General features: G+C 41.9%; 1 protein-coding gene across 1 annotated transcript in view; it reads right to left on the reverse strand.

The window, feature by feature from the left end:
* Window positions 1-22,911, reverse strand: part of Lamc1 (laminin subunit gamma 1) — a 140,940-nt gene that overhangs the window by 67,554 nt on the left and 50,475 nt on the right. The gene's annotated exons all lie outside the window — the stretch shown is intronic.

Consider the following 22,911-nt stretch of genomic DNA (forward strand, 5'->3'; position numbering starts at 1 on the left):
GAAGGCAATGACTGACACCCCAAAATTGTCCTCTGACCTCCATAAATGACCTTCACACACACGAACATAAACATACACATCATAAACACAAAATAAATTAAAAAAATTTTAAAGACAAAAGAAATGATACCCAGATAAGCTAAGTGTGGTAGCCTGTGATCCCAACACTTGGAAGGTGGATGCGGTAAAATCAGTTCAAGGCCAGTCTCCTTAACATAGTGAGTTCAAAGCCAAGCTGAGATACTTGAGACCTTATCTCCAAAAACTAAAAAAGACCTAGATATTTATTAAGAAAGCCAGGTCTCCATATTTTTTCTAGTTTTTTCCTACGATTATCAATACCTCTTTTAACTCTTGGATTTTTTTAATTAATACACTACACATACAATGAAGACTGTAAGCTTTTGAGGTCCCAGGATTCATGTCTTGGCCTTGCCACTGCTCTTCCCTGAGGCATGCATGTTATTGCCTGCTATTAATGTTTACTCTGTGTGTGTGTTGGTGTTTGTGTAAGTGCAGGAGCATGTGTGCCACACACAGCACACACATGGAGGTCAGAGGGTAATTTTCAGGTATCAGTCCTCTCCTCTCACCTCATTTGAGGCAGGGGCTCTCATTCTCATTGTTGTCTACTCCTGCATTCTCCAGGCTAGTTGCCATATCTTCTCAATATACCACCACCTACACCACCATTTCATCTTCAGTTTGCCAGAATTACAGACATCTACCATGGCTTCCTGCTTTACTAAGGTCTGGGATCCAAACTCTGGTCCTCACACTCACACAGCAAGTGCTTTATCCATGGAGCCAGCTCCCCAGCCCTGTTTCACTGACTTTTATAGGAAGAGATGAGTTTGACTTGTAAAATAAACAGCAATCCAACAAGAGAGAGCCATCTTAGATAGGCTGTGTGCTAGGCAGTTGGCTGGGCACTGAAGGTACCAAGATAAAATAAATCCCCTCCCTAGAGGAATTTCATATGGTTAAAAAAAAAGACAGTCGGGTGTGGTGGCACACGCCTTTCATCCCAGCACTCAGGAGGTAGAGGTAGGAGGATTGCCACCCTGAGAATACAGAGTGAATTCCACATCAGCCTGTGCTACAGTGAGACCCTACCTTACAAAATAAAAATAAAGACGCCAACAAGTAAAATGCAATTGGAGGAGGGGAAACAACTACAGGAGGGAACAAGCAACACCCATATGTCTACTTGCTTTCTCATCCATAAAGTTACAATGGCTTGGGGTATAGCTCAGTGGTAAGAGTGCTTGTATATTAATAAACATCTCCATCCACATATGGCTGTGAGCATGGACGAGTGGCATGTCATGTTTTAGAATAAAATTTTCACAAGTACAAAAGAATGGGTTTTCTGCTCTTGCTTCTACTGCTTGAAAAAGCAAACATCTAGATCCTTTTGAGAGTTCGCCCAACCTACAAAGCAGTGCTACTAAACTGAACTCCACCACTACGTGGTTCGTGCATTCTTCCACGAGCATGGAACAAAGACTCCATTGACTTATGCATGTAGGAGGATTAGAATTGCAGAGCTGCCATGAAGCACATATTGCACGGTAAGATTCCACCTCATACGTCAAGGGGGGCTTCTCTAGATCTACCTTCCTGTTTGCTTGCTTGCTCGCTTTCTGTAGAAAAAGAATTTTAGGTAATTTCCGTGAAACGGGTCGGCCAATATTTGTTAAGAGATACAGGCATTTTATGTTTTATGTGCCTGCTCACACTTAGTTCTCAATCCTACTTAGGGATAGCAAATGCCAAACACTCCAAGTTCTTAAATATTCAGTGATAACCTAAAATTAAAAAAAAAAATGACTAGGCATATGAGAAGGGGAAAAGGCTCAGTGATACTAACCAAAAGCAAAAGGAAACAGAGGGGAAAAAAAGAACAAAAGGACAATATGAGGGATAAAGCAATTTTTACCCATTTTCTCTAGTTTTAGAAATTATGAACCATACTTATAAATTTTTCATAGTATTTGCTTCCTAATTTAATTTCCAAGCATGTACTGAAGACAAAAGTGTTTGTTATCTGTCATTAAAGATGGTACATGGGCTGGAGAGATGGCTTAGCGGTTAAGCGCTTGCCTGTGAAGCCTAAGGACCCCGGTTCGAGGCTCGGTTCCCCAGGTCCCACGTTAGCCAGATGCACAAGGGGGCGCACATGTCTGGAGTTCGTTTGCAGAGGCTGGAAGCCCTGGCGCGCCCATTCTCTCTCTCTTCCTCTATCTGTCTTTCTCTCTGTGTCTGTCGCTCTCAAATAAAAATTAAAAAAAAAAAAGATGGTACATATCAGTGACAGAGCATAGGGTTAGCATGTGTAAGGCTATGGGTTCAATTCCCAGCACCAAAAACCAAACAAACAATAAAACCTAGACACTACTAACCAACTCTAATGGTTAAGGTTTAAGCCAGATGTGGTATCACGTGCCTTTAATCCCAGCCAGAGATAGGAGAAATGCCATGAGTTTGAGGCCAGACTGAGACTACATAGTGAGTTCCAAGTCAGCCTGGGCTGCAGTGAGACCCTACCTCAAAAAAACAACAAACAAGCAAAATACTTAACTATCCATTCTGTCTAGAGAAAAACTAAACAGGAGAAATAAACTTATGATCCCCAGAAGATCTGACTTAACCCACCAGCTAGTAAGTATAGTTGGGGTACTAAGGGCAAGCAGTCCTGTACCTCAAGCCTTCAGACAGATGAGAGGATGGACACAGGCAGGCTTGGATTTCACAGGAAGGCCAGAGCCAAGCAGTGGAGGTGAAGGCAGGCAGCAAGAAGCCTCTGTGTACTACAGGTATGCCCACCTCATCTCATCTCACCACACCCCAACTAATCCCAGCCCTGCCTATGGCCCCCCGACACACACCTTCTAGGAAGCCACAGCTGAAACAAGCATGTGCACTTCCAATTCTGCACGTGTCTGCAGCATCACTGTTCAGCTACCTGGAAGCAACTACAGTGATGACGGAAATGGCTTACATTTAGTATCTTGGGTATCTTAAATATCAACAGGGAAACAAGTACCAAATACTGGGGCTGGAGAGATGGCTTTGTGGCTAAGGTGCTTGCCAGCAAGCAAAGGACCCAGGTTTGATTCTCCTCCACATAAAGCCAGATACACAAGGTGGCATATGAATCTGGATTTCTTTGAAGTAGCTAGAGGTCCTGGCACATCTACTCTTTCCCTATCTGGCTCGCGCTCTCTCTCTCTCTCTCTCTCTCTCTCTCTCTCTCTCTCTCTCTCAAATAAATGAATAAAAACATTTAAATGTTTTTAAAAAGTGTCAAATACAATTTAAAAACCTTTTTAACCTACAAAAGATTGCACTCATCAACATTCTGTCACGGGTGGTAGAGTAGCTCATGAGGCCCTAGCCCCTCCAGGGGAGTTAATGGCTGTTAATGGCTGACGGAGGAGGAAGACACATTTTGTTCAGTGATGTAGCCACTGGTAAGTGGTACGTGCCCCAGTAAATAACCTCCTGCCCGTGCTCATGTAAGCAACCTTGATTAAACTCAGCGGGTCACACACACAAGACAGCAGAACAGGAATAGGACTAGTTAGGAAAAAGGATATTCAGCAAGAGGGGATGGAAAACAGAAAGTTTATATATAATACGACCAATAACATATAATGGTATGAAAGTGTATATATTACATACATGAATAAATAATTATCTAAAATTTTTTAAATGGCATTTTTTTTTTCGAGGTAGGGTCTCACTTTAGCCCAGGCTGACCTGGAATTCACTATGTAGTCTCAGGGTGGCCTTGAACTCTCACAGTCCTCCTACCTTTGCCTCCCGAGTACTGCCACCATGCCCGGCTAAATGACAAATTTTTAAAAATCTTACCTACTTTGTTTTTTTCCAGGCAAGGTCTCACTCAACTCTCAGCAATCTTCCTACCTTTGCTTACAAGTGCTGAGACTAAAGGGGGTGGGGAGAGGATCATCATGCCCAGGCTTAAAAAATACTTTTAAATATAACTTTTCAGAGCTGGAGAATGGCTCGGTGTTTGTTTAAAGGTGCTTGCTTGCAAAGCCTGATGGCCTGGGTTCAATCCCCTAGTACCCATGTAAAGCTAGATGCATAAAGTGGCATATGCGTCTAGAGTTCCTTTGCAGTGGCAGAAGGCCCTGGCATGCCCAAACTCATTCTTTATCTGCTTCTTTCTCTCTGTCTCTCTCTCTCATATAAATAAGATAAGGATATTAAAAATAAATACATTTCATGTCACTATCTTGATATACGGAGATATTCTATCATTATAAACTGACTACAGAAGAAAAACCTTTATACTTCTAGTTGGCAGAATTCCAGGGACTCTATTATAAAGACTGGTTACACAGGCTAGCTATTTTAAGTAAAATCACCTGACCCACGGCTTTTCAAATTCAGGAAGAGAACTGACTGTGCTAACCAAGCTGACTTACATGCTCCAAAATCACCACACACACATTTCTGGTGAAGTCTACTTTTGCCAGAACAACGAGAGCAGGTATCTGCACCGGGCAGGTACTCACAGAAAACCACATCACAAAGAGTTGCTTGGTCTGCACAGAACTGGAGCAAAGGAGAGCTGAACATTCTTAACAGTCTCCCAAACAGTGGCAAACTACCCTCCTTCTCCAGTGATAGTTCTCTAAAAATAATCAGAATTCTTGTCTAAAATTAGAGTACCTTCCCTTCCAGAGAGCGACGCAGATGAACATTTTTACTGTCCACATTCCTCTCTCAACACCCTTCTGCTATCACGGCTCCTTGTTGTCACTGTATCATGGCCCCTTCATCTCATAGTGCTGACTTATAACCACAACATAAACACAAGTTAAAAACACCAATTAAAGATTTAGTTTTCTCAACATGGCTCCAAATCTTAGGAGCTAAGGATCTTATCTCAATAATTCAGCACCTAGGTATAAGGGTATTTTAACAAACAATTTCAGCATTAAATGTCATTTTTTAAAATTTATATGTCATCTCCAGACACAGAAAACTATAAGATCTATAACTAGTCAAAAATAAAAAAAATATGAGCCGGGCATGGTGGTGCACGCCCTTAATCCCAGCACACAGGAGGCAGAGGTAGGGGGATCACTGTGAGTTCGAGGCCATCCTGAGAATACATAGGGAATTTCAGGTCAGCCTGGACTAGAGTGAAACCCTACCTCCAAAAAATAAAATAACAAATATGGTTATCTTCCTCCAATGAATAATCTCTGAACATTTTGTAATTTATAATTATATTTACAATTTATAAATCCATCTGTTTAAGATACCATGAAAAAAAGTATATACACAAGCAAAAAAAAAAGCAGAAAAAAATCTTTTAAAAACACAATGCCAGATGCTAGAGACATGGCTTAGCAGTTAAGGAGCTTCCCTGTGAGGCCTAAGGAGCCAGGTTCAACTCCCCAGAACCCATGTAAACCAGATGCACATGGTGGTGCATGTCTGGAATTTGTTTGTTTGTACTGGCTAGAGCCTCTGGCACACTTTCTCTCTCTCTCTCCTTCCCCAGCCATAAATAAATGAAAAATAAAATATTTAATTAAAAAAAAAACAATACCAGAACTGAACACGTTTGAGAACTTTACTGCCTTAAATAAGTACATTCCAAGGAGATGGCGCAGGAAACTGGTAAGAGCTACTTAACAGAAGCAACTGTGCTGTGGGAAAGTGGACATTCAGGAAGAAGAGAGCCCAGAGCAGGGCTTCTTGCAAAGTCAGCACTGCGTGCTACCAGAGTGGGCCTGGCCAAAAGGACTCCAGGATTACTCTGGGATTGCAGTACAAAAAGAAAATACTATAGAATTATTCTGTTGGACACTTTAAAGGCATCCCACTTCCCCAGGACTTCCAGCAACTGATTTTTAAAGAAGAGTCGTACAGGACCAATGAGGTGAGGTTTGAGATTGTTTTCATTGTTTAGGTCCCTTCTTCTGCTCTAACTTAGGCAAAAGCAATCCAGTGTTCTCCACAGTGGTTTCTCTCTCTCTCTCTCTCCTTTCTTTCTTTCTGCACGTGTGCTATGTTGTGTGTATGGGGGAGGGTATGTTCATGTGTGCAAGAGAGATGGCTTAGAGGTTAAGAGGCTTGCCTGCAAAGCCAAAGGACCTTGGTTCAATTTCCCAGGACCCACGTAAGCCAGATGTACAAGGTGGTGCATGCATCTGGAGTTCATTTGCAGTGACTGGAAGCCCTGGAGCACCCATATTCTCTCTCTCTCTCTCTCTCTCAAATAAATAAATAAAAAGAAAATATTGTTTTTAAGAAGACTGTAATTCAAAACCAGTTACTTGGCACCAAATAAAGCCAATGTGTCCTTCCTTAACTACTTAGCCATAAAAGTCAATCTTTTCTGTTTTAAATATTTAGAGGAAGGTATAACATAATAAGGATGGACACACTGGGGTATTCTGAAATCTCCTCCACAAACTCGGGCCTTGAACGCTTGTTTCCCAGCAGGTGGTGATATTTTAGAAAGCTGTGAAACTAGGGGGTAGGACCTAGCTGGCAGAAGCAGGTCACTAGAAGGTTATAGTCAGTCACTGGTTCCAGACCCACTTTCTGCTTAGTGAGCTGCTACCATTATATGAACAAACCCGGACATATGCTCCCACCACCAAACACTGAATCAATCCCTCTCCAGGTCTTCCCTGCTATGATGTATTAAGATCCTATGATACTGTGAGCCAAAAGAAATCCTTTATTCTTGAAGTGGATTCTAGGGAGTATTTTGTCACAAAAGCTAAAATGTGTGTGAGAGGGAAAAAAAAAAAAACCACAATTTTTTGGCATGTGCACAAGTGATTTTGCAAATGCCAAGTAATTTTCTATAAATTTTATATTTATTTATTTTTTTTTAAATTTTATTTTATTTGAGAGCGACAGACACAGAGAGAAAGACAGATAGAGAGAGAGAGAGGGAATGGGCGCACCAGGGCTTCCAGCCTCTGCAAACGAACTCCAGATGTGTGCGCCCCCTTGTGCATTTGGCTAACGTGGGACCTGGGGAACTGAGCCTCGAACCGGGGTCCTTAGGCTTCACAGGCAAGCGCTTAATCGCTAAGCCATCTCTCCAGCCCAAATTTTATATTTAGTTATTGCTATGCGTATGAGATAGACTGCATCAGTACACACATGGACAGCCGAAGACAATTTCTAGTGTTGATCCTTGCCTAACACCTTTTTAAAAAAATTGTGGCCAGACATGGTGGCACACACCTTTAATCCTAGCACTCAGGAGGCAGAGGTAGGAGGATCACCATGAGTTCAAAGCCACCCTGAGACTACATAGTTAATTCCAGGTCAGCCTGGGCTACAGCGAGACCCTACCTTGAAAAACAAATAAACAACAAAAAATAAATGAGCACACCAGGCTCTCTTGCTGCTGCAAACAAACACTCATCCTGCTTCACATGGTGGCTGGGGAATTGAACCTGGGCTGGCAGGCTTTGCAAGCAAGTGCCTTGGACCTCTGAACCATCTCCCCGGTCCCTCGTCATCTTGTGTGAGGATCTCTCGTTACTGCTATGTTCACCGGGGTAACTGGCCCATAAGCTTCCAGAGGTCTCTCCCATCTCTATCTTCCTTCTTGCCACAGGCATGCTAGTATTACAGACATTTAGTGAGGGGGCACTCATGCTTTCAGGGCAAGCACTTTACTCACCAAGCCATTTCTCCAGCCCATAATTTCCTACGAAAATGCTAACAAAGCTTTAATAGCTAATGATTAAACCCGCAACATTAGAGACTGCATTCTCACGATAAACTGACAAGTGAGAAGCAGAAACACTCTGTAGATAAAGGCAAATTTTTCTCTTTATCCATCACCATTAAATCTAGTAAAACAATAGAATGAGGTTTTCTGATAACATTGCCATGAAGCATGTATAGAAACTGGCCAGACAAAATAAGGTCAAATTGGGCTAGAGAGATGGCTTAGCAGTTAAGGTGTATGCCTGCAAAGCCAAAGGACCCCATGTTCAGTTCCCCAGGACACGTAAGCCAGATGCACAGGGGAGGCATGTGTCTGGAGTTTGTTTGCAGGGCCTGGAGACCCTGGCATGCCCATTCTCTGTCTCCCTCTCTCTGCCTCTTTCTCTCTCTCTCTCTCAAATAAATAAAAATAGTTTTTAAAATAAAAAAATTAAAAATGAGGTCAAATCCACTGTTCCCAGTGTATTTGTGTGCCATAAGATTAAAGAATGGCTACCAGGGGCTAGAAAGGCTTCACAGTGGTTATAGGCACTTGCTTGCAAAGTCTGATGGTCCAGATTTAATTCCCCAGAATCTACATGAAGCTAGATACACAAAGAGGCACATGCCTCTGGAGTTCATTTGTGATGACAGGAGGCCCTGGCATGCCATTCTCATTCTCTCAAATAAATAAAATATTTTTTTTTAAAAAAATGAGTGGTTACTGTTTGGCTCTTACCCTTCCTCTCCACCAAAACACAGCAAAAACTTGGAATAAAGGGACTTATCAGATAAGAAAAAAAGCTTTAAAACCTTTCCAAGGATAAGACAGTTTTTCTCCATCAAATGTTTGTAGGCATTCATTCTAATCTCTGTACCACATAAATTAACCCAAACCTGAGATGGTATAAATGGTATAAATCTCCTATATTTATATATATTAAATGGTATAAATCTCCTATATTTGGGAGGATGAAGTTGGGAAGTAAATAAAATAAAGTAGTGAATGGAAGCAAAAAACATTAGTTTTTAGTTCTGTATTATCCTCCCAAACTTTGTATTTGCTATACTTATAATATACATATTATTATAGTAGTGTATATATAATTTACATTATTATATAGGTATCAAGAGTGTGTGCCGAGAAGTATTTTACTATTAGTATGTTTGATCAGAAAAATTTAGAGATCTGAGAGCCCTTGCGTGTGAAGAGACTCAAACATTAGGGGGGAAAACAACTCGTAATTATCTGAGAGTCCACTTCCTAATATCTGCCTTTCCATTCATGCTGAAATGTATCTATAATTTTAATAAATAACTTTGAAAAATGGTTTCCATTAGAGTACAGATCTTGGGAGGCATTGAAGTTATAACTGAACTTAGAGGAAATATTTGGTTTTTCTTTTTAGGGGAGATTGTGCATCAGACTCAGGGTCTTGCTCATGCCAGGCAAGTAAGTGCTCTACACTGCCACGCCACGCTCCCAAACTACACTTCCTTTTATAATGGAATCAAGCAGAGAGCAGATGGAAGAAGTTTCAGCTACTTTGATTCAGTTACCTGACATTTCAATTTCATCTTTCTTTAAAGCACTAGAGAATTTACAAGACTGAATTCAAAGTATGAAACAGACCAGAATGAAGAAAAATAACTTTTTCCAACTAATCAAGTGCCAAATGCAGGGTAATGAAGTGGGAAGAAAAGTGGTCTATGTCCAGCACTACCTTAGGTAAACACTCAGCCTCCCCTCACCTACACGACTGCTCTTATTGCATGCTTGCATTCACACAGAAAACATCCATTCTTTGCAGGCCTCTACAGACTGCAGTCTTCCTTGCCCTGACAAACCAGCCCCTGTGAGGGTCATCCAATGCTGAACAAGCCATGTTTCTGTGGCTTTGCTGCCTTTATCATCTATCAGTGATCCCAGGTGACCACATGCTGCATGGGAAGCTTTGATGGTGTGCTTTGTAGATAACTGCGCCTGAGTCACACATGCAAATGTCCATTCTTAGACTCTGGTTATTCCACCTTTCCTAAATTGCAAACAATTGAACTTGTGAGCATAAAAAGCATGATTATATTCTTTGCTTTCAAAACTCGAGTAAAAACAAAAACAAATATATCGGGAAGGAAGTATAAAGAAGATTATAAGTCAGCATCAGGTATGAATATAGATATAAAAATCTTGCAGACTACATCTAATAATAATTTTTTGAGTTCTAAAATCACATGGTTGTTTCTTAACTTATGATACTTTTCTGTTCCCTAAAGAAATGTAAGGGCTGGAGAGATGGGCAGCAGTTAAGGGCACTTACAAAGCCAGACAAGCCTGGGTTTGATTTCCCCCATACCCACATAAAGCCAGATGCACAAATGGTGCATGTGTCTGGAGTTTCTTTGCAGTGGCAGGAAGCCCTGGCACGCCATTCTCTCTGCCTCTTTCTCTCTGTATCTAACATAAGTAATAAATAAATAAATAAAATATTTTTTAAAAGGTGGCACACAACTTTAATCCCAGAACATGGGAGGCAGAGGTAGGAGAACTGCCATAAGTTTGAGGCGAACCTGAGACTACAAAGTAAAGTCTAAGTCAACCTGGGCTCAAAAAACAAAAGAAAAGAAATTTAAGATTTTTCTGTTTTTCTTTGAGCATATTAAACAACATTGTTTTATAGAAAGTATTTAATAATTTTTATAACTAAAATATCACTGTCTTTGTTTTGTCAGTATTACTTTGCTGATTTTATTTATTTTTAGTTTTTCTAGGTCGGGTTTCACTCTAGTCCAGGCTGACTGGAATTCCCTATGTAGTCTCTCAGGGTGGCCTCAAACTCACAGCAATCCTCCTACCTCTGCCTCCTGAGTGCTGGGATTAAAGGTATGTGCCACCATGCCCAGTTTATTTTGTTGCACCATTTTTTATATACCTACTTGCCTTTCACTATGTATTTGGTTTGTATTAAAATACAAGCATACATATATATGAATGAGCTAAGGTCCAATATCTTCCTTCAAAGCCACGTTCGACTGCTTCTATCAGCCACCCGAGTGAGAGTAAAACCAAACTGGTTCAATCTTAATCTAACCTCAAGGCTTAAGCACCCAAGTGATGCAAAACTAGCTCCAAGTTTACTTGGGGATGGTATATTTGTGCTAGCTCTTTACCCCAGAAGGTGAAAGCCTTTTAGAGAGAGATAGCTGAAAGTTTAGAGGGGCTATCAAGACTGGCTGCCTTTGAAAAGTCCTGAACTCTACATTTCAAAGACCCTGAATTCTGATTTTGTCTTCTTTGTACTATGAGGCTGATAAAATTTGCTTTGTAGCTACATTTTTCAGACTGGAAAATGCACTGAAGATTTGTTTTCTTTTGTGGCTCCTGTCTTTTGGAAGTTTTATATCCAGAAATTCCAATCTAATCTTGTTCACTCTTTGAGATCTTTTTTTTTTTTTTTTTTGGTTTTTGGTGTTTGTTTTTTTTTTTTCCCTCCCTCAGAAAACCTGTTTATTAAGAATCTAGTTAAACATAGCCAGAAGTAGAACTGAACTCACTCAAGTAACATGCAAAGATGATAATGCATTCTGCCCAAGTTGGACTTATTCTAGGAATAGAAATTTGGTGCCACAATCTTTAAAATATGTTTCTTATCATCAGAAAAATAATCACTTCAAGACGCAAAGAAAAAGGGTTCAAGGGCTAGAGGGATGGCTGAGCAGTTAAGGCAATTGCCTGCAAAGCCAAAGGACTCAGGCTCAATTCCCCAGGACCCACATCACCCAGATGTACAAAGGGGCACACATGTCTGTTTGTTTGCAGTAGGTGGAGGTCCTGGCATGCCCATTGTCTCTCTTTCCCCCTCTTTCTCTTTCAAGTAAATAAATAAAAATTTAAAAAATATTTTTTTAAAAAGGGTTCCATTAAATGCTCTTTCATGCTTTAAAAAAAAAAGCTTTGGGACTGGAAAGATGGCTTAACAGTTAAGGTGCTTGCCTGCAAAGCCTAAGGGACCTAGGTTCAACTCCCCAGAACCCACATAAGCCAGATGCACATGGTGGTACATGCATCCAGAGTTCGTTTGCAGTGGCTAGAGGCCCGGGTGCAGCACCCATTCTCTTTCTCCCCTAAGTAAGCAAATAAAAGTATTTAATTAAAAGAAAAACTTCAGGCTAGAGAGATGGCTTAGTGGTTAAGGCAGATGCCTACAAAGCCAAAGGACCCATATTTGATTCCCCAAGACCTAAATAAGCCAGATGCACAAGGTAACACATGCATCTGGAGTTTGTTTGCAGTGACTGAAGGCCCTGGCACACAAGTGTGTGCTTCATTCTTTCTCTGTCTCTCTCTCTCAACTAAATAAAATAAACAAGGTTTTTTTAAAAAAAACTTGTCAGAGTCACATGTTGGGTCATGATTTGCAGAGACATTTATCATACCAATAACTGGGGGCTAACTCCACAATGCACGACCCATTTTCATCAACAAGGAAGGTCCAATGGGAGGGGGTAGATCACAGATGAGCCTAAACAATGTTACCAAACTGCCTGTATTTACTGAAAAGAAAACTAATAAATTAAATTAAAAAAAAAAAGCTTCATCAAGGACTGGAGAGATGGCTTAGTGGTTAAGGCACTTGCCTGCAAAGCCTAAGGACCTATGTTCGACTCTCCAGATCCCGCATAAGCCAGACACACAAAGGTGAGGCACGAGCAAGGTTGCACATGCCCACTAGGTGGTGCAAGCATCTGGAGTTCGAGTGCAGTGGCTGGGGCCTTGTCATGCCAATTCTCTCTCCCTTCTCTATCGCTTTCTCTAAAAATAAAATAAAAACTTCATCAAACTAGGGATAAAAGATAACTTCCTAAGCAAAACAAAGGGTTTTGGTCAAAAACAGCAATAATATAAGCCGGATGTGGTGATGTACATCTTTAATCCCAGCACTTGGGGGGCAGAGGTAGGAGGATTGAAGTGAGTTGGAGGACAGTCTGAGACTACATAGTGAATTCCAGGTCAGTCTGGGCTAGAGTGAAACCCTACCTTAAAAAAAAGTCATACACAATAGCAAGGTGAATCCCCTTCAAAGTGGAAAAAAAATTTAAACACTTTTATTAAAGGATCTCTAACTCTTTGACATCATAATGAAGCCCTAGCCAGGGCAATAATATTAGAGTATATGCTGGGAACAGCGGCTCCTGCCTGTAATTCCAGCACTTGGACGGCTAGGGCATGAGCACTGGAGTGTTGGGAGGCCAGCCTGGCTACAAAGCAAGGCTTTGTCTTGTGCCAAACTTGAAAGACTATGGCTTTACTACAAAGGATGCAGAACACAAACGGCCCAATGAACAGACACAGGGGCAAGGCCTAGGGGGAAAGGGAGCACAGAGCTTTGTGCAGCTCCTCATGGGATCAGATGCATCTTCCTCCCAGAATATTAACGTTTCCCAACAACTAGGAAGCGTCACCTGCATCAGTATCTAGATGTGTACATGCACGGGTGCATGTGTGTGTACAAGTGCATGAGAACATGTGTGCACACACATGTGGAATCCAGAGACGGCCTCAGGTGGTATTCATCAGTTGCTTTTTTGAGACAGGGCCGGCCTCTCCCGGGCCTGGAAGTTGCCAAGTAGGGTAGACTGGCTGGCCAGTAAGGTCCAGGCATCTGCCTGTCCCCAGCTCCCAAGCACTGGGATGATAGAAGTGTGCCACCACACCTGCCTTAAAAAAACAAAAAATAGGGATGGGCGTGGTAGTGCACATCTTTAATCCCAGCACCTGGGAGGCAGAGGTAGGAGGATCACTGTGAGTTCGAGGTCATAGTGAATTCCAGGTCAGCCTGAGCTAGAAGTGAAACTCTACCTCAGAAAAAAAAAGGGGGGGGGGTGTTCTAGGATCAAATCCAGGCTCTCATGTTTGCAAGGCAAGCACTTTTCCAATTGAGCTATCTCCACAGCCCAGTGTCTAGTTTTTATCAGGGTTTCATTATGTAGCCAGGACTGAATGATTGAACACGTACGTAAACTTGATCCCTAGCTCATAGTGCCCTCCTCAGAGGTCAAGCTACGCCAAAGTCCAACTCTCCAGTCACACGGTTGGGTTTTCTGGTGTCCAGCCACATGCTAAAGCTATCTAAGAGCCCACCATAAGTCGCTGTCTGTGTCTACTCAACAAATGCAGTCCTGTCAGAAAACTCCAAAGGATTCTAAAACCCTTTATCAGCAACTAGAGATGAAGATGAGAGATACTCATTTTTCATGACATGTAGCATACTTTTTTAAAATTTATTTATTTATTTATTTGAGAGTGACAGACACAGAGAGAAAGACAGATAGAGGGAGGGAGAGAGAATGGGCACGCCAGGGCTTCCAGCCACTGCAAACAAACTCCAGATGCGTGCACCCCCTTGTGCATCTGGCTAACGTGGGACCTGGGGAACCGAGCCTCGAACGGGGGTCCTTAGGCTTCACAGGCAAGCGCTTAACTGCTAAGCCATCTCTCCAGCCCACATGTAGCATACTTTTAACATTCAATTCTATACTTTCCACATATTATAAGCAGATTCTGAAATATGATTTACATTTCATAATTTTTATGAAAAAAAATCCACAAAGTAAATCACAATTGAACATTTGAGCTACACCCAGCCAACTGATGATTAAAAAACTTAAGAACTGGCTCATTCATATGAAATGCATGTATCTCTCTATGTTTCTCCATCACATAAAGAATCTAAGCAGCTGGGTGTGGTGGCGCACACCTTTAATCCCAGCACTCAGGAGACACAGGCAGGAGGATTACAGTGAGTGCAAGGCCAACCTGAGACTACAGAGTGAATTCCAGGTCAGCATGGGCTAGAGCAAGACCCTACCTCGAAAAACCAAAAAAAAATAAATAATAATAATAAAACAAAATAATTTAATCTATGTCTCTCAAAGGACATTCAAGTGTGTTCTCTCACCACACCCAGTTTTAGAAATAACACAAAAACATTCTCAGGTCTCACCGTTTATCAGCTCTAAGTAGAGCATCACTCTGGAACATTTTCTAAGCTGGCTGTGGTGGCACACGCCTTTAATCCTAGCACTAGAGAGGCTGAGATAGGAGGGTTACCATGAATTCAAGGCCAGCCTGGACTACAGAGTGAGTTCTAGGTCAGCCTGGGCTAGAATGAGATCCTGCCTCCAAAACAAAGAGAAGTGGGCTGGAGAGACGGCTCAGTGCCAGCAAAGCCTAAGTACCCGAGTTTGACTCCTCAGCACCTATGTAAAGCCAGATGCACTAAGTGGCGCATGTATCTAGAGTTTGTTTGCAGTGGCACACATATATACACACACACATATATATGATCTTCCTTAAATGTATTCTCTCCCTAGGGAGCACACGTATCATTAAAGAAAAAAGGCATGGGTTAAAAGTGCTTTTATAAAAAGCATTTTTATTTATTTGCAAGCAAAAGGAGGGAGCAAAAAAGAGAATGGGCACACCAAGGCCTCTAGCAACTGCAAATGAGTTCCATATACATGCACCACTTTATTTACCCCACTTTACATGGGTGCTGGGGAACTGAACCCAGGTTGTTAGGCTTTGTAGGCAACCACCTTAACCACCATGCCATCTGTCCAGCCCACAAGTGCTTTTTAAAGGAAAACTTCAATTTTCAATCTATTAAAAGAAAATACTGGGCAATCTAATATCTACGTCTCTCAAAGGACATTCATCCACCCAAGGGTATTCTCTCACAGTGCCCAGTTTTAGAAATAATATGGAAACATTCTCTCTGGCTGTTTTCCAGCTCCAAGTGAGGCATCACTCTGGAAATGACTATCCCTAAAAGTCCTTGCAAAAGGAAAATGGTGTTGAAAAACAGTAAAGGAGGAATCCCTGCTGGCAAATGAGGACCTCTGAGAAAGCAGATATGCACACAACAGTCAGCCAGGACTTTGGAGCCCAACACTCAGAACAGCTCTCTGCAGACTTTGCTAGGGCCACTTGAGTTATGTCCCAAACCTCTCATCTTTGGAATGTGTCGAGACAAGATTTCATGTACACTCAGAAGCTTACTATGGTCACATTATCATAAATGTGCTCCTTACCAGCAGACTTAAGGAGTTCAGAAAGTCAAACTACCTGTGTGCTATTATTTGTTCTCAGCTTCAAACCAAACTGTACTTTCACTTTCAAAAGCCAATATTTTTTAAATATTTATTTAGTTATTATTTATTTGACAGTAAGAGAGAGAGAGATAAAGAATGAATGGGCATGCCAGGGTCTCCAGCCACTGCAAACAAACTCCAGATGTGTGCATCCCCTTATGCATCTGGCTAACATGGGTCCTGGGGAATCAAACCTGGGTCCTTTCACTTAGTAGGCAAACACCTTAACCACTAAGCCATCCCCTCCAGTCCCCAATATTTTTTCTGTATTTTGAAAAGCAAAGCATACACTGGACATGGGAGCTCATGCCTGTTATCCTAGCCACTTCCAGGGAGGCTGAGGCAGTAGGATTACCACAGGTTTGAAACCAGCCTGAGCTGTATTAAGAGTTCCAGGTCAGCCTGGGCTACAAGTGTGAGACCTTGCCTCAAAAAAAGTAAATAAGGGCTGGAGAGATGGCTTAGTGGTTAGGTGCTTGCCTGTGAAGCCTAAGGACACCAGTTCAAGGCTCAATTCCCCAGTACCCACGTTAGCCAGATACACAAGGGGGCGCACGTGTCTGGAATTCGTTTATAGTGGCTGGAGGCCTTGGCATGCCCATTCATATTCTCTCTCTCTCTCTCTCTGCCTCTCTCTCTCTCTCTCGGCCTCTTTTTCTCTGTCTGTCACTCTCAAAAAAAATAAATAAATAAAACAAAAAAAATTTAAGTAAATAAAACATAAATTCCACATTCACCAAGACATCAACACAGAACAAGTTTCCAGTCTAAATCCATTTTATTCCTATTCCACAACACAACACTGAATTAGAATGTGTTGTAGAACATTTTTAGCTCTATGTTTCTGGTTAGAAATATTATATCTAATATAATATATCATGTAAGTGCCCTTGCAATGCCCCATGTGTTCGCCTTCATAAAGGGGGCTAGCCTGCTCCATTGCTCTTCTGACCATTCTCATTTGGAGCCAGAATCTCTTACTGACATGATAGCTTGCTGTTTTCCAGTAACCCAGGCAATTCCCTGATCTCTGTTCCCCTTTGCAGTTCTGGGGTTGCAGGTGTGTGTGGCCATGCCCAGCCATTTATGTGGGATCTGGAGATTCAAACTCAGGCTGGTTTTAGAACCCCACAGGCCTTCATGCTTGCTCAAGAAGGACACTTAATGGCTGATCCATCTCTCCAGCCAGCTGAACAGGGCCCTTCCATGACTGGATATTGGGCACCCCCGACTGTTTCAGAACGCTGGCCTATGGGGAAGCTTGGTTATATGGCACCTAGATCTAGCCATGCCATTGTGCTCTGTCAGTGCAGACAATGGCTTCCCATAAACTACGTGACAAACCCAAGCCCTTTCCCTGATTTCCTCACAGCATAAAGCGGTCCCTGAGGCTAACTAACCTACTTTCTGTAAGCTACCTGGTGCATAGAAATGTTAATATTATGTAATCTCTTGCATTTTCTTACAAACCATGAATATTGATTTGCAGGATACCAATCTGCCAGTACCAGATTTTCAAACAATGATGGTGAATTTAGAGTATACACATGCTCTTCATCTGAACTGCCACAGTGTAACCTTAAATTTTGCAGTGTTGCCAAACAACAGTACATGCCTATAAGGCCAGCACTCAGAGGCAGAGGCAAAAGGATCATCCTCAAATTCTAAGGCCAGCCTGGTCTACGCAAGACATTGTCTTAAAAAAAAAAAAAAAACCTGCAGCTGTCCAATGTCCAGAAAAAGAAGATGCAGGCTGTATTATACTAAGTGATAGGTGTATCTGGAAATTGTTTCAGTTTTCAAGTGAGAAACCCCACAGGGTAACAGCTTCAGAACAGTGCCAAGTATCTGCCTCAACCCACTTACAGACAAAGCATCTGTACAAACACAATTCCAAGTTACTCATTATCTTCCTTCCTGTATCAATCAGTTCACAATACAGACATGGACATATACACACACCCAACTTTCACACAGGCTTTGGAGACATTAGCTGGATAGCCTTATATGAGAAAACAAAATACCCTGCTTCCTGACATACAGCCTGATTTCCTCAACAGCAGTCATTAAAAGTACTGTTACTTTGTATAGCGACAGAGCAGGTGGCAGGCTGTGCATGAAACAGGAAGTGAGAATAAATGTCTCCCACACACTTGCAGACCACCACAGGGAACACGTCAGCTCACAATGCCACATCTTTACCGCCCAGCCAGCCTTCGTCTGTAAGATTTCTCCTTGTAGCTCACCCCTGCCCACCTCTCAGTTACCCTTCCACCTGTCCGGCAATTCTTTACATAGTAATGGAAGAAACTTGCCAAGGCTCACATTACAGGGGGAACTGAGAACTCCCACTGAAGAGGCTGAGAAAGACCCCACAGGATCCATGGAGGGAAAAAAGTCCCTAAGTTAAAAGCTTTCCTCATCCTTCAACCTTGTATTTTATTAAATAATGGCACTTTTTAACATTATTGTTTTGAGGAATGATTAGACCATTTCCTATAACCACCTCTAATAGGTTGAGCCTTCCTAATTAATACTGAGCTAAAGCAATTATTCCATTCAGTTTTAGAAAATATAATCTGGTCACTTCATTGCTCTCTTCTGAATCTTTCTGGCATTTCCCAAAGCACTCTGAAACTGGGAGTGAGGGCTTCTTAACATTAAAATAAATGGCTAAGTCTGAGAACCTCTTACCCAAGTCTACAACCCAGCATGTGCATCTCTCTGTCCACACAACCATTTGAATAATTACTTATGAGAAGTTGACTGTGTGTTGGGCACCATGCCACCCCAAACTACTTGAAATTACTCAACTGGCCATTCAATTCTGGGCTTGGTACCTTGGCCCATGCTATCTACCTGGAATGATATCCCTACCTTTTTAATATTTTAGTTTTATTTATTTATTTGCGAGAGGGAAAGAGGCTGAGAGAGAGAGAAAGACAGAGAGAGAGAGAATGGGCGTGCCAGGGCTTCCAGCCACTGCAAATGAACTCCAGACGCGTGCGCCACCTTGTGTATCTGGCTTATGTGAGTCCTGGGGAATTGAACCACAGTCCTTTGGCTTTGCATGCAAGCACCTTAACCACGAAGCCATCTCTCCAGCAACCCCCCCCCACACACACACACCTTTATGGCCCATTGATGGTGGTTACCTGAAGAAATCTTCAAAACACAAAGTTAAAATCCCCAGGAAGCAGAACGAGATCCGCAATGGGCATGGTGGTGCTAGGATTCTGCTCTCCCCTCAAACACGCAGTAGCTGCTATTGACAGGTATTCATAACTTACCAGGATGCTTGGGTTGCATTCCCGTAAGCCAGGGGACTATCTGCATCCTTCTTCTAACTCTCAAGGTGATCCCACTGGACTATACACATTCATGTTTAGAAGGAAGCAATCCAGTACTCCACTTTAAGAGAACATCTCTCTAGGCTTTAAAAGTTAGTGAGCTCCCACCTATTCCAAATCCTCTTAAAACAAGAGGAGAGCCAGGAGTGGTGGCATACACCTTTAGTGCCAGCACTAAGGAAGTAGAGAGAAGGAGGATTGCTGTGAGTTCAAGGCCAGCCTGAGACTACAGAGTGAATTCCAGGTTAGCCCAGCCTGGGCTACAGCAAGACCCTATCTCAAAAAAACCAAAACATAAAATCATATGTATACACATACATACACACACATATACATACATACATACATACATACATGCACGCATGCTGGAGAAATGGCTCAGTGGTTGAAAGCACTTGCTTGCAAACCCTGACAGGCTGGGTTCATTTCCCTAGTATCCACATAAAGCCAGATGCACCAAGTGGTGTGTGCATATGGAGTTCTTTTGCAATGGCAGGAGGTCCTGGTACACCCATTCTCTCTCTCTCTCCCTCTTCCCCTCCCACTCTCCCTCCCTCCTTCCCCTTTATCTCTCTTTCTCTCTCAAATAAATAAATAAATAAAATAAAAAAAATTTTTAATGAGATTATTACTAAATTTAACTGGCTCAAGGTAAAAGTTGTTTTTCCTAAAGTTTAACTGATAAGCAATAGGTTTCTGTTAACTGATATAAAACTTTACAAATACAACCCATCATCTGGAAAGTATCTCAAATTCGTCCAAACAATAAGGCTAACTACTACCACACTCACAGAAACTTAACTCTTAGAAAGGACTTTGTTTTGGGGTTGAAGACCATGATCTACAAAGGTTAAGAACTCAAGTTTCATATCACAGTGTCCTGAGTGAAACTAGCTGTATCTAAGTCCTAGCACAACACCCTGTAGGGTCTTCTTTGCCTTCACTGTGCCAAAATGGAAGCCTCCTCAGGTTTCCCCAGTATGGAATCTCACATTTAGAGTTCATGCCATGTGCTTTGACAAAGCCTTAAAATGTAATTTCAAGCCAGGTATGGTAACACATGCCTATAATTTTAGCATTCAGGAGGTGGAGGCAGCCATAAGAGTTCAAGGTCCTCCTCAGCTACATAGTAAATTCATTGAGGCCGGCTTGAGCTACATATGACCCTGTCTCAAATTCTCAAATAAAATAAAACAAAACAGGGAGGGTATGTGTGTAATTTCAAAAGCCTTTATACCCCAAATAGGCATCAATAAAATAGGAAAAGTAAAATACTGAGATCACATTTCCCTCAATTACGTTCAATCATCATCATGTTTTCAGACAATATATTACCAACTTTTGTCTTCAGTCATTTTAGGTAAGTCTGAAATATAAACTTAGCAAACAGACCAAAAGACAACAATCCTTTGAAACAAGTACCATCAACAATTCCATTTTGGGGTTTTTGTGTTGTTATTGCTTTTACTTATGTGTGCACATACATGGGTGGGTGGTACACATGTGCCCTGCACGTGCTACTTGACATCTGGCTTCACATGAGTGACGAGGAACTGAAGCTGGGCTGACAGGCTTTGCAATAAGTGCCTCGACAGCTGCAGAGATGACTCAGCAGCTAAGGCATTTGCCTGCAAAGCTTAAGGAGCCGGGTTTGATTCCCCAGTGATGTAGAGCCAGATGCAATCCTCCTACCTCAGCCTTCTAAGTGCTGGGACTAAAGGTGTGAACTACAATGCTTGGCTATGAACCATTTTAGATGTGTGATAAAACTGTTTCAAAAATACAATGGAATTACCCTACACAGTCACAGTTGGAAAATTTATTTTTAAAATCCATTATTTCAGCCAGGCGTGATGGTGCACACCTTTAATCTCAGCACTTGGGAGGTAGACGTAGGAGGATCACCGTGAGTTTGAGGCCAGCCTGAGACTACATAACATAATGAATTCTAGGTCAGCTTGGGCTAGAGGGAGACCCTACCTTGAAAAAAAAAGTCATTATTTCTGTTCATAACAAATTTCACAAGCTGGGTGTAATGCAACATACATTTAGTCCCAGCACTTGGGAGGCCAAGGTAGGAGGATCGCCATGAGTTCAAGCCCACCCAGAAACTACATAGTGAGTTCCAGGTTAGCCTGGGCTAGAGTGAAATCTACCTGGGGGGAAAAAAATTTCACTAAACTATTATAGGAGATTTAAAACATGGCTTTCAAATGCTTCTATCCATAGGTCTCCCAATCTCCAAGTGATTCATGGACCCTCCCTAATCTTTTCATATCATCTACTGGTAAATTTCCATCTGCATTTGTCTTATTTTTTCTCTCCTATAGTAAAAAGGGTTTTAAAAAGATAATAAAAAACACTGAATGAGAGGGCTATTTGTGCTTTGTTTTGAATGAAAACAGTACATAAAAACATTCCATTTTAGGGAAACTGCTCCTATTGTCTGGCTAAATGGATATATTATGACCACCAAACTGCCCTCTAAACACTTATGTTTATGTCCACATGCTACTCTCACTTTTGGTTAGAGAACCTTCTCTTTTCAGATGGTGGTGACCACTAGGGTTTTGTACAAATGACCAAGGTAAGCCGGGCGTGGTGGTGCACGCCTTTAATCCCAGCACTCGGGAGGCAGAGGTAGGAGGATTGCCGAGAGTTCGAGGCCACCCTGAGACTACATAGTGAATTCCAGGTCAGTCTGAGGCAGAGTGAGACCCTACCTCAAAAAGCAAAAACAACAACAAACAAACAAACAAAAAATGGCCAAGGTGCTGAGAAGTGACAGGAGTATTCAGTACTACATGAGACATCTCTATCACACCCTCCAAGGCTCAAGACCCACTGTAGAAAAGATGATGGAAAGAATGTAAGAGTCAAAGGAAGGCAGGGTTGCTTAAAATACTGTCATCCAGAAACAAAGTGGCCTTGACATTCATGATCTCACTCACAGTGGCTAATGCTACCTAAATTGGGAAAAACAATGGCATCAAAGTAGAAGATAGACTAGTTGCAAAGAAGGGATTCAGTGGACAGGGGATTTGGGAGAGGAGAAAGAGAATTATAATCATGATATATTGCCTATGTTTATGGAAGTTGTCAATAAAAACTTTTAAATTTAAAATCCCACTTTAAAAAAGCCGGGCGTGGTGGCGCACACCTTTAATCCCAGCACTTGGGAGGCAGAGGTAGGAGGATCACTGTGAGTTCAAGGCCACCCTGAGACACCATAGTGAATTCCAGGTCAGCCTGGGCTAGACTGAGACCCTACCTCGAAAAAGCAAAAATAAATAAATAAATAAATAAATAAAATAAAATCCCACTTTACTGCTAATTGAGAGGAAAGCAGAACTCGAACCCAGAAATCATAAGGCTCTCAGAATCAATTCTCTGATGCCATGAGCTTTTTCTGAGTTTTGTCAACTTAACCCTATTCAAAACTATAAAATTGGCTGGACATGGTGGCATGCACCTTTAATCTCAGCACTTGGAAGGCAGAGGCAGGAGAATCATTGTGAGTTTGAGACCAGCCTGAGACTACATAGTAAGTTCTAGGTCAGCCTGGGCTAGAGCAAGACCCTACCTCAAAAAAAAAAAAAAGAAGAAGAAAAGAGTTCAAGCCAAGGCTGGAGAGATGGCATAGCAGTTAAGGGCGTTTACTTGCAGAGCTTGAGAGTGGGTT

The sequence above is a fragment of the Jaculus jaculus genome, chromosome 1, assembly GCF_020740685.1.
Source record: "Jaculus jaculus isolate mJacJac1 chromosome 1, mJacJac1.mat.Y.cur, whole genome shotgun sequence".
NCBI lineage: Eukaryota > Metazoa > Chordata > Mammalia > Rodentia > Dipodidae > Jaculus > Jaculus jaculus.